At 39.8% G+C, this 19320-nt stretch overlaps 1 protein-coding gene across 32 annotated transcripts in view; it reads right to left on the reverse strand.

Moving 5' to 3' along the window:
- The window catches only part of PTPRD (protein tyrosine phosphatase receptor type D), a 626044-nt gene that overhangs the window by 317958 nt on the left and 288766 nt on the right, over positions 1 to 19320 (reverse strand). The window lies entirely within an intron of this gene.

Below are 19320 nucleotides of genomic sequence, written 5' to 3' on the forward strand. Positions count from 1 at the left end.
GATTCTAAGACAGTGGTTCTCAACCTTTCTAACACCACGACCCTTCAATACAGTTCCTCATGTTGTGGTGACCCTCAACCATAAAATTATTTTCGTTGCTACTTGATAACTGTAATTTTGCTACTGTTATGAATTATAATGTAAATATCTGTGTTTTCTGATGGTCTTAGGCTCTATAAGCAGTGGTTCACAGGTTGAGAACCGCTAGCAGGGTCACGTAAGACCACCAGAAAACACAGATATTTTCATTATGATTCATAACAGTAGCAAAATTACAGTTATGAAGTAGCAACGAAAATAATTTTATGGTTGGGGTCACCACAACATGAGGGACTGTATTAAAGGGTCGTGGCGTTAGAAAGGTTGAGAACCACTGTTCTAGGGCATCAGGAGGCTGGGATGAGCCCCAGCTGTACTAGGGAGGACAGCATCCTTTCTAAACCCCAGGCAGGCACTGGCCCTTTCAATGCTTCCTGACTCAGCCTGTCTGCATTCAGTGTGCTCATGTCATGACCTGGATGTAACAGGGAGGAGATAACATACAACACTCATCCTCCTGTGTTCTACGGCTGTTCCCTACAATGGTACACCCCACTCTTCAGGGTTCAGAGAGAAACAGAACATTTCCCTTGGCTTGCTTTCCTCCTCTCCTCCCAGTGTTCCTTAGGGCTCCACCTCTTCCTTCCTTGTCCCCAGAAGCATGGCCAATTTTGTTGCTAGCGTTGGGCTCCCAGAGGTAAAAGACTCACAGGGCAAAGGTTACTAGGAAGAAAATTCTAAGTTCAGTGAATGCCACTGTTCTACAAGCTAGAAAGGTAGCAGTGATTAGCATGGTCAGTGGCAGAACCTTCTGTTCAACTTGCCACTGTGAAAGCAAGGAGATGAGAGAGATAGTATGGTGACGGTATAGGTGAAATACGATGATGGTATATTTGCTTAAATAAAATAAAAAAAATATTCTAAATACAGTGTTTACATCACAATAAGTGTAAAAGAAAATATTAATAAAGACAAAGGGGATAAGACTTCTAAAATCACTGCGTTTCCCCAAGGTTCTTGTAGCTTCCTGCTATAACGTCACTCTCATACTTCACACTCCTCACCAGTCTTCTCCGATGCCATGGTCAAATGCCATTTCCCCTAGTATTTTCATTACCTCTTCTATATGAAAGGATCTTACATTTTATTCTAATCAACATCATCTGGAGATAGAACACGTATAAAACCAGTCAGCTTTTGAACCACCCTAAACTTTCTCTAGAAACTTGGGACAGATACAAATATTTGCAACCATTATCAAATAAATCCATTTGAGATCTCCTCCATATCTGAAGCATGTTGTAATTATCCTAAAAATGTGACCCCGGGTGATAGACTTTCCCATGCCTAATTACCACAGTGTGCACCCTTGGACTCTTCTGAGCCATATTATCAATGTTTATCACAGTTCAGGACATTCTCTGCGAATGAGGCTATCTTCTTATAGAGAATAGTAGAGGCCCGGTGCACGAAATTCGTGCATGGGTAGGTTCCCTAGGCCTGGCCTGCGATCAGGGCTGATCAGGGCCTTCCAGCTGTTGGTCGGGGCCTTCTTTCCTGCTGCCAGCCAGGGGCTTCCTTCATTCTTCACTGCCCCCCTGGTGATCAGTGCACATCACAGCAAGCAATCGGTCTTTCTGTCGAACTCCCATGGGAATAATTTGCATATTAGACTTTTATATAGATAGATAGATGGTTGCATCAATGATGCCCACCTTTTCTTCACTGAAGACAAGTAACTGTGTTAAGCACTATGGGAACAAGCACAAGGCAGGTACCCTCCCTGACCTCAAAGAACTCACCGAGCAGCAGGGGCAAATATGCCTCTACGTAGTACTTGCGTCTCCTATGTGCAGGATCAGACAAGCAGCATGAAAGCCGTTCCTGCCAATCAATGTACATTCCTGGTGGGCAAAATTCCCTGGGTCTTATACTTCAGGATGGCTCTGGTGTTAACGGCATATAATCCTCCTAAATGCATGTTTACTGAAACATAATCATGGCTTGCACTGTGTGTGTACCACAACGCATTATTCTGGTATGCAGTCAGAGGCTGCTTTGAAATACTTCCCCACTCACATTAACGCTATATAAATATAAATATTTATATTCCTCCCAGGTTTTCACTAAGTTTTAAATTAAATCTCCTGTGACCCATGGTTATATCACAAAAAAAGGTGCATTTCAGCTTAACGAATGGAAAATTAACTGCAAAACTTCTAACAATAATGGAACTTTGAAGACATAATTCACAAGGCACCGCCTGGGCAATTTTCGCCAATTGTAAGCAATTGAATTGAATGATTAGGTTGAATACAAAAATACTTCATGCTTTCTTAGCAGAACAGTAAAAATCTATCAAAATGCACCTACATTTTGTCAGATGATAGCAGTGAAAGTGAAGCAGGAAAATAAAAAGTGTTTGCTTATCCTCAAAAGCAAATCGAGTTTAGATTTTTCTTTCTTTTTTCCAAGGTCCAGTTATTCTCCAAGCAGTTTTAAGTTGGAGGTAGATTTTTGTTTGTTTGAAATGCGTGCCTTTGCTATCAAGAACCGAAATACACGTTAAGCTTGCTATTCTGCCTCACCAAAACGCTGGGGGCTCTGATCCTCTCCCCAAACACTACTTTCTGCTTCCCTTCCTCTCCGTGGAACTGGGCTGCATGATGGCCAATTGGAATTGCATCATCTGGAGTTGGCTTTCCATAAAATTACTTCAAAAGAGGAATAAAAGGCAGCTTCTGTTTCTCAGAAGTGTATCCTTTGAGAGCTACTGAGAGGGAGCATAGCTTACCTGAGTTAGGGAGAAAAGCTGAACTGTTAAGTCGCTTACCCTAATGAAAGATCAATAGCGCTATTATTAGACGTTTGTTCTACCCATCCAATTTAGGGTTGTCATGTTGCCTTCCAGGAACGCTGGTGCTAACTTCTAAATCTGTTTGCACACGTTTCCCGTTGTCTATTTTTGCAATCTTCCTCCCTCCCTCCCTGGATGTCTCCTCACACAAGTGTCTGCTACATCACACACTGTAACAGGAGTGGCAGCCCCTGTGCAAAAGGGAGCAGCTTACAGGGAAGCAGTAGCGTTCTCCTCTTAAGATTTCAACATCCACAGAAATGCTTTATGGTAATGGTGTCACTGCAGCCCTGCAGACTTGTTATTGTGTTTGTGGAAGTTAATTACCTGATAAGATACACTGCGGTTATTACTGTCAGAAACAAAATGCACGGGTGTGTTTGTTAATTCAAAGTGCTCCATTAAAATGAGGTACGTTAACTAGGGAACGGAATAATTATTTACCCCTAATTGTTACTGCATAATCATTTGGACATTTTATAGCTGTACTTATTTTTTCCTGAGTGAATTACACTTTATATTTAACACCATTTGCATTTACAGTGTTTTATGGTAATAGAATATGCTGGTTTTGTCTATATTTTTTTAAACTGAAGGCCTGAGTTGAAAAATCCAATGTTTAAATTGAAGTGTTTTTCTCCTCGTGATAGAAAAGTGTCAGTGTTTGAGCAAATCATTACATGTACCAGAACCTATAACTTAGAGGCTGGTTATGATTCCCATCAAATATTTTAAGTGTTAAGCCAACATTCCATGCAGAATGAGATGAAAGGCTTTGTTCAGAAGGAAGAGCAAGGGATTTCCTTATTACACTTTCCATTTCTGTTGTTTGATAGGGGTAAATCACACAAACCTTATGAGAGAGGGAGGACAAAGAAACATTTTAAATGAAAGCCATTGTCTTAAAGGGCTAAGTGTGGCTTCCTGCCCTACAGTTGTTGCTGTCACACAGAATTCTAGCGATAAAAGTGAAGCCAAATGTTCTCCCTACACAGAAACAATCTCGTGCAAAAATATCTATGCATTGTTTTCTAGCCCTAGCTGGTTGCTCAGTGGTTAGAGCACAGCCCACAGAGTGAAAAGTCTCGGGTTTGATTCCAGAGGTCATGTACCTCAGTTGCAAGCTGGATCCCCAGCCCACGTTGAGGCAGGTGAGAGAAGCAATCAATCAATGCCTCTCTCTGTGTCTCTCCCTTTCCCTTCCACTCTCTCTCTCTGAAAAATTAATGGAGAAAATATCCTTGGGTGAGGATTAACAAAACAATAAAATAAAATGCAATTGTTGTTCTAAGGCAAGTGGAAGGGAAAGTACTTGCATCCCTTCAGCCAGCAGATCTGCAAATTTCTAGGTGACAAATGGATGTAAAAAAGGATAAAAACTATACAACCCATCAAACAATATTGACCCTCTCTAAATCTCAGGAGTGACAGGGATACTGAATAGTATGTGCATTCTTCTCTAAAGACATCAATCAGGCCATGTGGTCCTCCTGGGCCTGGATCCTATGCCCTCTGCATTCATCAAAGCAAGTCACTCTGGCTGTCTATGTCCTCCACCTTCTCAGACGGCTATGCTAAAAGAATTCTGATTTTTGTTGTCTACTCAAACCACAAACTTTTGCCTGTGTACACACACTGTCTATAACAATGTTCACCATTACATGCAACAACTGGTCTTTTAGAAAACCGGTCTGTATTTTAAGTCCAATGCCCTTACATCATCATGTCTCTTCAAAGTAGTCTCAAGACACAAATAAAGAAAAAAAATTAGACCACTAATGACAAAATAGCTAAATCTCAGGATCAGGTTGATTAATTTTTCATAAGTGACGAGATGCCCACTGGCTACTGTGTTGCTAACACGAAAATAGAATACAACACCCTGGAAAGCAATGCGTATTCTAACTGACCCCTTTACCACTGGCTCACTCAGAGAAATCACTACCAAGGAAGAGCTAAGTCTAAATAAAGCCAACTGTTAGTTCATTCTTTGTAGAGTAATTTATTCTTTAAGATCACACATCTAGTCTTCTCACTTAAAAATATGTCAAATTATTAGGTATCCAATTTGCAAACCAGGCCAAAATAGACAAATTTCAATCTGATTACATGCAAATAAATTCATGGAGATTTATATGTTCACCATGTACTTTCCAGGTTTAGGAAACTACAAGAGTAAGCCACATTATTTTGTACGGCTTTCCAAAACATACCATTTCATAGAGACTAAAATGATTTCTGGTGTTCAGTCTTAACTAAAATACTAGAGACTACATCAAAACATAGGCTCTAGACTTTATATGTTTAAAAGTATAGTTATATAAACAGATAGTAACACCGTTACAAGCAATTATACAATCATGCAAATAAAATATAGTAAGGCAAAATGTTTAATCCCTGTGCCCATATCGCATTATGTAATTCATTATCAACTACCTTTAAATGAAAACTCACAACTTTACCACATTAGAATTCCAGGTGGGGTTTTTATAGTCTCAGAATTATGTCTAAAATTTGAAACAGAAAACAAAATTAAAAGGTACCCCAGGTATTAGATTGCTCGCCATGAGCAAGCCAGTGACCTGTGGGTACAACCACATACCTGCACTTGGACTGAAAGACACCTGCCAGCATCCACCTGTCCTCCCAATCCCTCCACCGCTGCTACAAAGAGAGGCTCTGAGAGGAGCGGTGACTCATTAGCTTTGAGGGGAGTCCGGTATTAACAGTAAGAGTCCATTCTCTCTGCTCTCTATGGAAAAGGGGAAGGACTGGTAAGGTTTCAAAATGGCATCCAAAAGAGTAGGAGTGCCTGCAGGCAGGGAGACTGGACTCATTCCTGAGTTGAATACTCAGAGCCCCACTCTGGTGCTGTCACTCTGGTGGGGTGACTTTCAGGGGCAACTTCCAGGAAGCCCAGAAATATGGTACTTGGTCCATTCAATCCCCCCCTCTACGGCCACAAGTCTCCCAGCATGCATCTCCCAAAGATGGGTGAACCTGAGCATGGAACAGGTGCTCACATCTGCTAAAGAGGTTTCTGAGAGGGTCAGACCAGCTAGGATGACTAGACAAGCAAGGCTGACATGGACTGTGGTGAAGTGGGTCTGGGAGGCGGTTGTAGAATACCGCACCCCTAGGGTTCGTAGGGTGTAGACGAAACGGAACCCCTAGTATCTTCTGTTCCCCACCTGAAGAGAAATGAGGGTGGGCTGCCCAGGCATCCAGGACACATAGAGTGGGAAACCCAACTCAGGAAGCACACACAGCTGCAAGATTCCTTCAGGATCTAGTACGTTAGACGGGTGTGGCTCAAGCACCAGGTTTGTTTAAGAGACAAACACATGAGAAACGGGGAAAAGTAAGTGTGGGCCACCTGGGTTAAAGAAATCCCAAAGGCTATGAACAAGGGAGAAGGGGAGGGAAGGCAGTGGCACATCGAACAAAAGCTTTGCACGTCCGGTTTGTGCCAAATAAGTTCAGGTTACTCAAGATTTTGTTTTCTGATCTTGTCCCATTTATCAAACAAGACCTGTGAATAATTATCCAACATCTCTCATCTAGCCAGCAACGATATCCCCATGATATTCCTCTCTCACCCACTGATGTGGGCAGGAAGAGAAGGAATAATAAAGAAGAAAGACAGGCGCTGTGCCATGATTTGCCTAAGGCTCTGCAGCTCTAAAGTGACTGGTGAGATCACGGGTCCATGTGAAATGCACAGCTGCAGGGGGACCTCAGAGAAGGAGCCTGGGAGGACCATGGTTTTAGCAGTTAAAGAAGCACTGGGGAAACTGAGAGAGACTCCGCTGAGTTCCTCGGGAGGAGGAAAGATTGGGGAAGTGGGTGGTGAGAAGCTGAGGCAAAAATTTCTTGTAAATGTGAGGACAAACACAGTGTGTGTGTGCGCGTGTGTGTGTGTGTGTGTGTGTGTGTGTGTCTACACATGCCCATGGGGGTACGGGTGTCTCCTTTTTTATTTATTTTTTAAATATTGTGGCAAGAGTGGACATTCTTACTCCAATTCCATCCATGCAGGAGTATTTGGAAAGTATCAGATTTTTAAAAACCAGGAAACAAAATAAGAACAAAACGGGAAATAAACAGTCTAAATGAATAATCCTAAGTCTGTGCTACCTGATTTTGTAGAAAAGGGATACAGTATTTCTAATTTAATTATAAGATATGCGGGCTAATGTCACTGAAATGATAGCTTCACTAAATGAGCTTAAAATGCTACTAAAGCAAGGAGAAAGTGGAAGGCAGATAAACCAGCAAGCCTTGAAAAGGTGTTTCTGAGAAGCTGAAGGACAATAGTGGTAGCAAACACACATTATTTAAATTAAAAGCAGCAAATGGAACAATCATTTGCCCAAGACACAGAACATGTGCACATCAAAACAGCTTAGAAAATGCACCCAGAAAAATTATAGCAATATAGTCTCAGGTCTAATTTTATAAAAATACCTGGCCAAATATTTTGTACACAGGAGCTTGAAAATTGCCAATATTGAATATGGAAATGTGCTCAGTTGAAGTCATCTAAAACACTGCATTTAATTTAAAGGGTGACAAATCTAAAGAACAATCTCCAAAAATTATTGTATATCCACCTATTGCTTGAAGAGCCTGCTTCATTCAAAAGCTGGCAGCTTACAACTTTTATAAGATACTCTACACATCCTTTGTGTGGATCAGAGTGAAAAACAATTGGATCTACCAAGTACTCAGTTTTACAGCATTAACTTAAAAAATCAAGGAGGGCATTGGGCTAAGGGAGTATCATTTCTCATTTCTCAAAGCCTGAGGTTGCCATAACACCATTGCAGGCTACGTAGGCAAGCCAAAAATCTCTGCCTCTGCAGCCTCAAGCTTATGAAATCAAAACAAATGCAATCCCTGACCGGTTTGGCTCAGTGGATAGAGCGTCCGCCTGCGGACTGAAGGTCCCAAGTTCGATTCCAGTCAAGGGCATGTACCTTGGTTGTGGACACATCCCCAGTAGGGGGTGTGCAGGAGGCAGCTGATAGGTGTTTCTCTCTCATCAATGTTTTTAACTCTCTATCCCTCTCTCTTCCTCTCTGCAAAATAAATAAATAAATAAATAAATAAATAAATAAATAAATAAATAAAATTTAAAAAATAAAACATGAAGGACAACCAATCAAAAGTAGCCATCCAATACTTAAGCTATAGCCAATCAAATGGTTTATTTTCTTTGCTTCCAATTTATACCATTCTTTTCCCTGGTCCCTGTCCGCAGCATGCTCCTGATCATTCAGCACTCTTCTCCTCACATTTATTTTGAATAACCTGAGTAAGTTGTAACATCACTTTGCATGTGGAAGGGTCTTCTTGTTCATGACAATTCAGTCAATCTAACACTAAAGGAAACCTTTCCAATAACCCTTTTGGCTTAAGTTATGCTAGATCTTCTCACTGTGTCCATTTCTTCAGAGACTTAAAAATAAGTTTTAGTGGTGCAGAAGCTTGCTAATGAAACAGAATGAGATACAAGTAGTTTATTAAGGGAATGGTATTCATCATTTGATACCAAAAGCAAAATAAAAGGGAAAATGGTACCTGAACTGACCATTAATTTCCTCCCAAAGAATTTGACACTGAATACATTTCCAAAGCATGCATGTTGACTAGAAGTGTCATTTCAACTCTGCACCTCTGTCTCCAATGCGATCCTTACATGCTGTGTTAGGGGCAACAGGAACGCATCCAGACTGAGAGAGACATACTGGGTGTGCTGTAGCCCACATTTAACTCTCCCTTCTTGCTACTGCTTACTAATCTGCTACTTTGCATCTTTAAAAAATTAAAAAGTATGCAAACTTAAAGAACAAGTAATTACTTTCTAATAGAGAAGACTAATTATAATATACTCTTAGGAAAGCACCATTTCGTAACTAAAAGTGATCCTTTTCGGATAAATACATTAAAATGTAAACAGATTATGAAATTGTTAGTTAAGGATTCAACTATACCCATAGTTAGCAAGGCGGAGGAAAACTTTTGTTTTCCAACACTTAAATTTTGTTATTGTGTGTTTGTGTGTATTGTCACAGGGCTTAACCCTCTTAACCTTTCTGTTCTAATTATGCCAATTAAAATAATAAGAGACAGACAATAAATTTTTTAAAAAGCTCCACAGAAAACTTCATATGGAAAAGAATCAGAAACTCCTATTTCCCACGATAAAATAAATTTATCAAATGTGAGAACTATGGTCTTTTTAAAAATCACTTGATATTTACTTCCTATCATGATTTCTTTATACATCTGAAGATGATATTCCAAGCGAATGCTTATCAGCTATTACCTGAGTTTTACTCATTGGTAGCTATTCCATTTCTCAAAGCTTGTTTCTCTACGGGTCACAGTAGTTGCCTTCATTTTTTTCCCTAAGTTTTAAATGACATGTAAGTAAAAAGCACATGAAATAAGGTTTGGAGCTGTCGTACTATCTTTTTCATGTTATCATCACCTCTTTCCCCATCCTGACCATGGGTCTGCTCCGTCTGCCTAATTATAAGCTCACAACCCTCTAGGTGGTGACGGACTGTATGCATGCTCTGCACGGTACTTATCACATTTGTCATGCTCCATAAATTATTAATAACAACAGCAGTCACAACATATACTTTTCTTAGCGTAAGGGGAAAGAGGGACATTGCAATCATCACTTACTCACACTCCCTGTAGCGCTCTAACGGATGCACCCTGTGGGAATGATTACTAAGATCACTGCCTTTTCCTTCTGTCCTATTTCTAATTCTCCTCCACGTATTTCATTTATTCTTTTCTATGTTTTCATTTACCCTCTACTTTCTTTGCCAGCACACCTATTATCTCCTCCTGCATGCCAAGCAGCATTACCATGTTTCCCTTAGCTGCTGAGGAAAATATCTGTGTTCATGTATGCTTAATTGGCGTAACTATTGCAGTGAAGCAGGTTTCTCGACTTCCATACTACTGACATTTGGTCTACGTAGTTTTTCATAGTTGGGGGTGGTCCTGTGCATTGGACATTAATTTCCCCCCAAAGAATTTGACAAGAAGTGTGTTTGCAAAGCATATTGACTGGGATTTTCAGCTTTCAACTATCAACCCCTCACCCAAGCAGACACACTGGAACATGGTAAACTATGTCACATAGCTTGAATAATACAGAGTAAAAATGTGATAAATAAGAAATGAGAATTACAGTAAACTCCACATATATACACACACATCCTAAAAATATTTTAAATGTGCAGTCAAGCATTGAAAAAGCTTAGAGTCAATACCAGCGAAAATAAGTCAAACTCCAATGCTGAGGATTATTTTGGTGAGAGAGAAAAAAAAATAGTTCTGCTACTTGGCTGACCTGAAATAGAACTCAAAACAAAGAACTAGCCATGATTTAACACCCAGTATGTCTTAAGGTCCAATTAAAATAAATCCTTCTAACAGCACTTTTATAAAATCACTGAGCTTGTTAAAACATATAAAATATTTGGCTCCCCTGGGCAACATCATGATTAGGGTACATTCAGAAATTAAACATACACACACACACACACACACACACACACACACACACACACTTCTCATCGCACAAGGGCACATTGCATTTCAATATGAGCTATGCTTTACTATTCTCCCCAATTTCTTGCTTCCTTCACTGAACAAGCCAAGGTCCCCTATCTTGGAAATTTACTATAAATCTGGATACTGTCAAGATGCACGTAATCTCCAATGCATTGGAAAAGGCCTTATAAATTCCAAGAAAAATGACCAATGAACAAATTCCTTTCTCTCCTATGATCAGTACTCACCTATGGATAGCAGCTTTCTTTGTTTTAAGCACTAGCCAAGATAGCATTAGGTAAATATCCTTGATATGTGGGACTCACTGGAAGTATAGTTTAAGGGTTTGTGGTCTGCAGTTGATTCATTCAGGGTTTGCATTCTGGTGCCAAATCCCTCGACTTCTGCGTGACTTTGAGCAGGTTACCATCTCTCAGCCTCTGTTTCCTCATTATCCAGGGCAGAGGGTGATACTATTCGTACCTGTTTCATGGAATTGTAAAGTTGAAACGTAAAGGCTCTAGGCCAAGCCTTGTCATAGCGAGTGCTTATAGACGTTAATGAGCATTCTGTGTGTTATGAGACACTGAGTCAGCTTCCTGGTGACCCTATGCATGGGTGGTGTCCACAATGTCCTCTATGGCCCTGCTCAGCTTCTGTAGACTCATACCCATGGCTTCTTTTATGAAGTCAACTCATCTCGTAGTTGATGTTTCTCTTTAATTCCTACCTTCTAATTTTTCCAGTGTTATTGTCTTCTTCAAAGAACCCTGTCCTCTCATGATGTACCCAAAGTAGGACAGCTTCAGTTTTGTCATTGGGGCCTCCAGCAATGTCTCAGGTTCAATGTGCTCTAAGACCCAGTTGTTTGTTTATCTAATATTACAGATATATTAATCAATGAGTGTCCTTCAAAGACAACATTTTATCACATGGAAACTACACTCTTTCCCTCCCAAATCTTTGTCTTCCTGCTTTGCTTTGTGTTTCTCCTCCCGCCCCCCTGCCCCCTGCCAGCTATATGATCAAAGATGCCTGGTGATTCTACTGGGCTGACTACCTCCACTTCCCATCCAACAAGAAATGAAGCCCTGTAACTCTGCCAACATCATCACCCACATTCTAGGAACTGTTCTATTACATCCATCATCTCATGTCACCTTCAGCATCTGAGACCTTCTATCCATCACCTCCTTTCCTACAGTCCCCATCCTGGTCCAGCCCCTCTTCTTCTATGCTATGAACAATTATAGAAACTTCTAACACACCTATTTATAGCATCCCTACTCCAATCTATCCCACAAGGTAAAACAAACCTGGACTCATTACTTACCTGGAGGTATACTGAAATGTGCCTCCCTGCCCCCAGGATGAATCCAAACCTCAGAACATAAGCAACAGGACTTCAGGACTTAAGCCCTGTCTCTCTATACCATTCGGCTCCCCACACAGACCTATACACCCACCACAGCCTACAACATCCAGATCCCTGACAAGTGACATTCTTCCTAACACTTTTGTGTGTTTTAGCGTGGCTGCTGGCATGTCAATCTCCATGAAACTGTCTACCGTGTTTCCCCGAAAATAAGACATCCTCCAAAAATAAGACCTACTTACAGTTTTCCTTCTGAGTGAAATATAAGGCAACCCCCCGAAAATAAGGCCTCCCCTATTTGAGAGATTTGGCCCACTGATTCTGAAAGAAATGGAGTCACAAGAAATTCACCAGGAAATTCAGGAATTGGATTGTTATGATGAAGTTCCAGAAGATGATGACGTGATTGGCATTGAATAAATGAGTATATTCTTGATACTGTAGGATTCCCAGTTTGTCTGGTTTGTGTTGACAACTACCGTACTACCGTACCGTATACAGATAATAAATTTCCTTTATTTTCATTTATCAATAAATGTATACCATATTCTTCATGGAAAAATAAGACATCCCCTGAAAATAAGACCTAGCGCATCTTTGGGAGCAAAAATTAATATAAGACACTGTCTTATTTTCGGGGAAACAGGGTATTTAGATCACTTTTAAGGTCTTTAAGCTTCACCCCTCTCTGAAGCAGCTTCAGAATTTCCTAGGGTTGAGAAAGGTCCCTTTATTCCCTTCCTGCAACTTCCTGAACCTACCTTAAGATCTCACCATTGCATTGAGTTCGTTGACTTTCCTATCTATCACGCCCATTAAAATTTATTGCCAGACATTAACATAAGTTTTGTCTAATTTTTGTTCACAAAAAAAAAACCAACCTATTCAGTGCTTAGTACACACTAGCCCTCCCAAATATGTTTGTTAATATACAAGAAGGTTCAATAAATGAAAAAAGTGAATAAAATGCATATTGGAGAAAAGTTCCATTTTGTGTTGAACAGGATGTACAAAGGCATTTGTAAATGGCTCATATACATAATGCAGCCATAAAGAATATTGCCTTTTAATGTAAAAAAAAATTAAAGATTTACAGTATACAACTGGTTTTCAAGTTCTATCTTATAACTTTTAAACATGAAGTCCCAGCAATCAAAATGTGGAGGCCAGGTTTGTTCTCAGTAACCAGCAAGACTGAAATGGGATGTCAGTTACTGCTTCTAAGGCTTCTAAGCCAGCAAGCCTGGCTTCCGGGTGACACTGATATCCCTAAATTATTAACAGACTGAGGCACTAGAAGCAGTGCGGATCACACTTAGGACGTAAACAACACATTTATTTAGTTTGAAGACAGATGATTTAGAAGGAGGATAAGAGGAAGCAGGTGCTTTGATTGGTTGGGGGTCTCCATGCCTTTGGATCTGAGCCTCCCTTGGTCTCCCCACTCTTTTTAGGAACAAGCCTGCGGGCCACTGTGCCTCTTTCTTGCTGTCTCCGCTGACAGCTTCTCTGTGTGACAACTGGGAATCCCAGCAGTGAAGTGTGAGAATAAAGCACAGGCCCAGGCCGCAATTTAAATGGGAATTTCAAATTGTAGTTGTCTTTTTGAAAGTTTTGAGCTCATTAGACACCCAGAAAAAAAAAATAGCTTCCTTGGAAGGGCTCATAAGGAAGAAAGAATAAACAAAGACAAATCAAATCCACTCATCCTTTCTTACCAGGCTCTACACCACCTGGACTGTCCTATGGCCCAAAGTTCTCAATTAATTGTTCTGACCCAAGTTGATGTCAAATATTCCACCTTTCTAAAACAAAGCTTCCCGTAAGTTAGCATCCACCCCATCAGACTTATGTTCCTTTTGTTATGTGTTCTTTTCTCTTTAAACAGAAGAGAAAAACAAAAATCTCGTTTGGGATGATATGAGGCAGAAGAAGTCAAACTCTCTTGTTTTTTCATAGTCGGTTCATATTATCTATCTCTCTATTTCTCTCTCTCTCTCTCTCTCTCTCTCTTCTCTCTCTCTCTCTCTCCATACCCCCCCCCAACCCCTTCCCAAGACTTTTACCTTGTCTCTCTCAGAAGGGTTCCAAAGTCCAAGTTCAAGGAGGGGGAGGGAGAAATTATAGTATTTTGATGCATGTTTGCTTTAAATAGGATTAAGATTCCAGGAAAGGAGGAGTATTATTATTCACCCAATCTCCTAAAATCCTTACCAGAAAAAAGGTTTCAGAGAGGCACTATGTACCAGAATTTTCCATTACTTTGGCAGAATGGAATCCCATATATGTTAAATTATGGGCATAGATGCCTACATTTATACTCATTCTAATAACAAATTAAATTGATGGGGTGATTTAAAACCTACTCTCTAAGTTATGGGTTAAAGTGAGGTCTACTAGCTAGTAGCAAAGGTCATGTAAATAACCTCAAGTAGCATGCTTTGGTAAAGAGTAAAATAAGGTACACAGACATGCACTGACCACACTGGCCCCATAATATGTTGAGCGAGGCATGTCACCACGAACATCAGAAACACCATCTTGGGGATTTCTGAGTTAAACTGGAGGCGCACATAAGGTTGCTATGGAAAACGGAAGATAGCAACAGGACCAGCAACCCTTACTTCAATAATCTTCTAAAAGGATTACATCTTTGCTAGCAGAAGCCATAGTTTATTCCTAGTGAATTCTGAGAATCCCAAAGCTGTCAATTCTCATCCTATTTCTAGCAACATGCCACAACCTCAAAGCAGTTTATTCATTATCATGCAATTTCGGCAAATCACATTTTCTTAACTTACTTTCTGACCAGGAAATTGAGATGTTATAAATTGTTCTCCAGATTCCTACTTTTGAAATTGTTTCAAAATTTCTGTACTTTCCACAATTATGTGAAAGATAAGTGAGCCATGACAGTACCCTCTCATTCATTGTGATCATCGTTGCCATTTAATACAACGGTTTCAATAAAGAGTTCCTACCATTGTTAAGGGGGATGGATTAGACTATAATTTTATATTCAAAGCACTGTCAGGATAGAATGTCTCCAACCCCGGAGGTAAGATTGCTGAACGCATTCTCTTTCAAAGTGCTCACCACTTATGTTGCTGAAAAGACATGTGGTTTAGGAAATAAATATTTACTGAGCTTCGGAGGTAAAATAACAAACAGCGGTAAGATGTTCCCTCCAATGAAGACAGGTGTCATGCCTGAGATCCTTGCCAAAGAAGGTTTTGTTCTCCACTTGCTCTCCTGCCCGCTGACTCTGCCTCCACCACAGTTCTCACAGCTTCATCTGTGGATAGGCTAAGAGTGCTGAATAAACATTGCATTGTATGTGCATTGAAATATGTGCATTCAATTTAGGAAAAGGTTTCCCAATGCATAAATTACTAATTCTAATTACCAATGTCTTATACTTTTATGCTGCCTCGCTATTAGAAAAAGGATAATCAATTAGCCAGGAAGTAAATTCATCTCCTTCAAATCCTTAATGTAACCCAGTACAAGGAGATTAAATGTAGTGCTGAAATATGTCCTATAAATCTTACATATTAAATAATACGGCTCTGTTATTGCTATTACGTGGTTAGAAATATATCAGTTAGCATAATAACTTGTATGTTATAAAATCAACTTAATTAATCAAAGAAGAAATAACAGGAAAAAAATTAAAAAGGGAAATTGCTGTAAAAGCTCTAAGAAGCGTACAGAGCTAACATTAGAAAAGCACTGTTGAAAAGAGCCTAGGTTTTCAATTATACCACCTGTTCCTCCTCGAAAGCTAATTAAAATACACCTTAGGAAACATAATCTTCTACAAATTTAATTACATCTCTTTCCTCTTTTCATTCCTCAAAGCAGAAAGGACTACAATTCCCAGGATATACTTTCCACTCATTGCCTAGGTGTCCTTTCCTATTGGTTCTTTCCCTCTCCCCACCCCTGACATTCATGAGCGGCTGCCCGCCTATCCATACAGGGGCAATCATGAGATTAAAAGTCTACTAAAGGCATAATTTCAGAACCATTAAATTCAATAGTAATTTTATACTTATACTTATCTCTCTCTCCATTGACTCTTCATGGGGATAGGCAAAAGTGGGTTTACAGCTGTGATTACACAAAACACAGCTAATATATTATATATTATATATATATATATATATTATTGATTTCAGAGAGGAGGGAGAGGGAGCGAGAGATAGAAACATCAATGATGAGAGAGTATTATTGATCGGCTGTTTCTTGCACGCCCCTTATGCCTCCTGCATGTCCTCTACTAAGGATTGAGTCTGAAACACATTGGGAATCAAACCAATGAGCCACACCAGCTGGGCAGCATTGCTTACCCTTGTATTATTATTTATTAATTAGTATAACATTTATTTGTATTACAACTGTAAACCTACTTTTGCCAAACCCTGTATATACTCATGTACATATAACGTATGTATACTTATGTAAATGTATGTACATTTATATATCACATAGTGTTGTTATATACACTTAACATTATCTAAGCTAAATGTAGATATTATATATAAAATTCCCAGAACAAATTGTGATATGCATCTGCTTATAAATACGTTGTTTGAGAATCAGACCAAATTTTTCATGGAAACCATATTACACATTTCCAGGCCAGCCCATCAACGTCTTATAAACCCATCACATAGCTGAGGTACAGGCTCCACAACATTACCTAGAGTCTCAGGCCCTGGAAGAAAAAGTCATGCTGTCAAAGGAGCAGGGCCATGAAGGAAAAAAACAGAATAGAAAGACCATGTCCTCCCCTATTTCCTAGGTTTAGAACTTTAAAATACCTTCTTTCGAACATCTCTCCTCTCCCTTCCTCCACCTGCCTCCTGGCTTTGCTCATGCCTTCAAGGGCCCTCAATGTTCAGCCTGTACACTTCCACCGAGGTTATATCATTCCCAGCCATTATTCATCAACATGCCTTCGTTTCCCTGCTCCATTATCCATAGATCCAAACACCTGTAGATCGATGTGGATAAACTCTCATAGATATTGGAAGTTAATGTTCAGGTCATTAACACACCTATAACCATACTAAACACATTTATTTACTTCTCAAAGAATATGTTGGTTAATGCAAATAAAAAAGAAAGAGGAAAAAATGTACTTGGTGAACAAAACAAAAAACAGAAAATGGATGGAATGCATTATACATATTTGGGACAGGTTAGTTTTGACCAATAGCCTGGCCAAGAAGATGCTGACTTGAGATGATCTTGTTATCTCCTCCTTTAATCATCCCACTGAGAAAAGTACTGCATCTTTACAAGCTTTATTCCTCTATCTGCACCCCATCCTCCCCCACACACAGACACTTACACAGACTGCACAGGGGAAACTTCTCCAACAAAGACCAGGTGAGCAGCAGAAGGAAACAGTGGCACAAGATTCCCAGTCCTCAAGCATGCGTGGGCCATAGAAAGTTAGTTTTAATAGATAGATTTCATGGAAACATCTCCCATGTCATGCTGCCTTCAGCAAAGCACTAACTATGAAAAGCAACAACAGACACATTCATTCAGTGATCACCCTCTCCCCCTAAAAACACATAGTACTCTTGGTTTAGTTATTATATTTGTGGGACTCCGCACAGTGTTTGGGCTTTGGAAGATGCTAGCCCCCTGGTCAGTGTAGGACAAGATAATGCACAGTGACCTCCACAAAGCTATCTCTGAGAACATATCCCCACAAAACATGTCCGAATATTTGTAAAGCCTTAATATTAACATACCACCCCTTCATGAGTGTAACATGCATGTGTCATATTCAATGGGGCAGCAAAATAGCAGTCATATTACAATAGTCATTTACTCCAGTCTGGCCCACAACAATATGTTAAGTGTATGTGGCTCATCTAAACACTTTTAATAATACATCACGTATTAGGCAAACAACATCCTTTCAACACAAGTAAAGCCCGAGTAAGAATGTGAATGTACTTATTAAGCCCTTCCATGGTACGCTGACTCCTGCAGGGATACACGCTCTTAGTAAGAAAACAGAAATTAACAGGATCTCCCACCGAGGAGGCCAGAACGTGGCCTATAAATAATTAACCCGTTATTTTTCTCCCCTTAACACACATCTCTGGAAATTTCTTCGTCAATACTTAAGCCAAGATGTTACACAGTCGTAACAACTGATTTGTAGAGTGATTCCCTTATTGAAACTTGGAGCAGAACATCCCATTTAAGGAAAATCAAGGGTAGTTAAAAGGAGATGTGCCTGCAGGAGTATGTTCTCATTAAGTATCAAAGACTGGATGCCAGTAAATCAGGAGTTGTTTTTGTTCCCCTCTGCAAGTTCAAGGAGCAGGCATTCTCCCCTGTAGCGCCTCTCGGTCAGGCCTAGTATGGTTATGTTGAGGTTCTGGCAGGTTGCTGGTTATTTGTTTTTCGTAGGGGGGAGTTTTTGCTGTTGCCATTTTGGTTTCAGCATTTAGTTGTGCATAGCAATCAAGACTATGGCTTCCAGGCTTTGAGAGAGAATATGTCTAAAGCCTTTTAAACTTTGATTCTGGATAGATTCGTTTTCACCATGATTCCAAAAGAAGCATTTCAAAGCACGGCTTTAATAAGCCTGGCTTTCCTTGATTTTTGGCATCATAATTTTTATGAGAGGACTATAAAGAAGGATCAGTAAGCTGGGAAGAATAGGTGGACTTTGTCCAGGAAGGCAAATCACTTTTCCGTGGCACACGTAAAGCTGTATTTCTTCTCCAGGGCAGGGCCAAAGTAGGTTTATCGTTGTGAGTATGCCAAACGCAAGTCTATTCTTGTATTGTTTATCAGTTATTGTATTATTTTCCATAAGAACACCTGTAAACCTACTTTTGTCCCATCCTATATATTTTATGTTCTCTCTCAATGGGAACTCTTCAATTGTGTTCAAATCTGATGAATGCATGATTTGTCAGACATAAAGGCCGATTTTCAGAAACACAGGGGAAAACTGAGACCCTATAAAGTCAGCTTCTTTGAGAAATGGTACTTCCAAACTTAGAAGAGGATCTCTTTCATGGAATTATTCTGGGTGGAAAAAATAGATTATAGATAGATAGATAGATAGATAGATAGGATAGGTTGATTGATTTTCTATATTACATACATAGATACATAGATATAGATGACATATAGACACTGACATAGATATATATATGGATATAGATACAGAAAGGCACACATATATACACTTATATGCAAGAAGAGGAAGGGAAGGGAGAAGAGAGGAGGGGAGGGGATTCCAGTAGCTTTCTACTGCCTGGAAAACAGCTCACTTTATTCAGCCTGGCATTGAAGAGCATCTATGTTTGGCTCCAACATATCTCTCAGACATCTCTCCACATATCATCAAAAAGGGGGAAGTCAGGAGACAGGAGGAGGAGGAGGATCAAGAAAACAAAACATAAAGTCCTTCAGACCCAAACAT

This window comes from Pipistrellus kuhlii, unplaced genomic scaffold, assembly GCF_014108245.1.
Source record: "Pipistrellus kuhlii isolate mPipKuh1 unplaced genomic scaffold, mPipKuh1.p scaffold_m20_p_12, whole genome shotgun sequence".
Lineage (NCBI taxonomy): Eukaryota > Metazoa > Chordata > Mammalia > Chiroptera > Vespertilionidae > Pipistrellus > Pipistrellus kuhlii.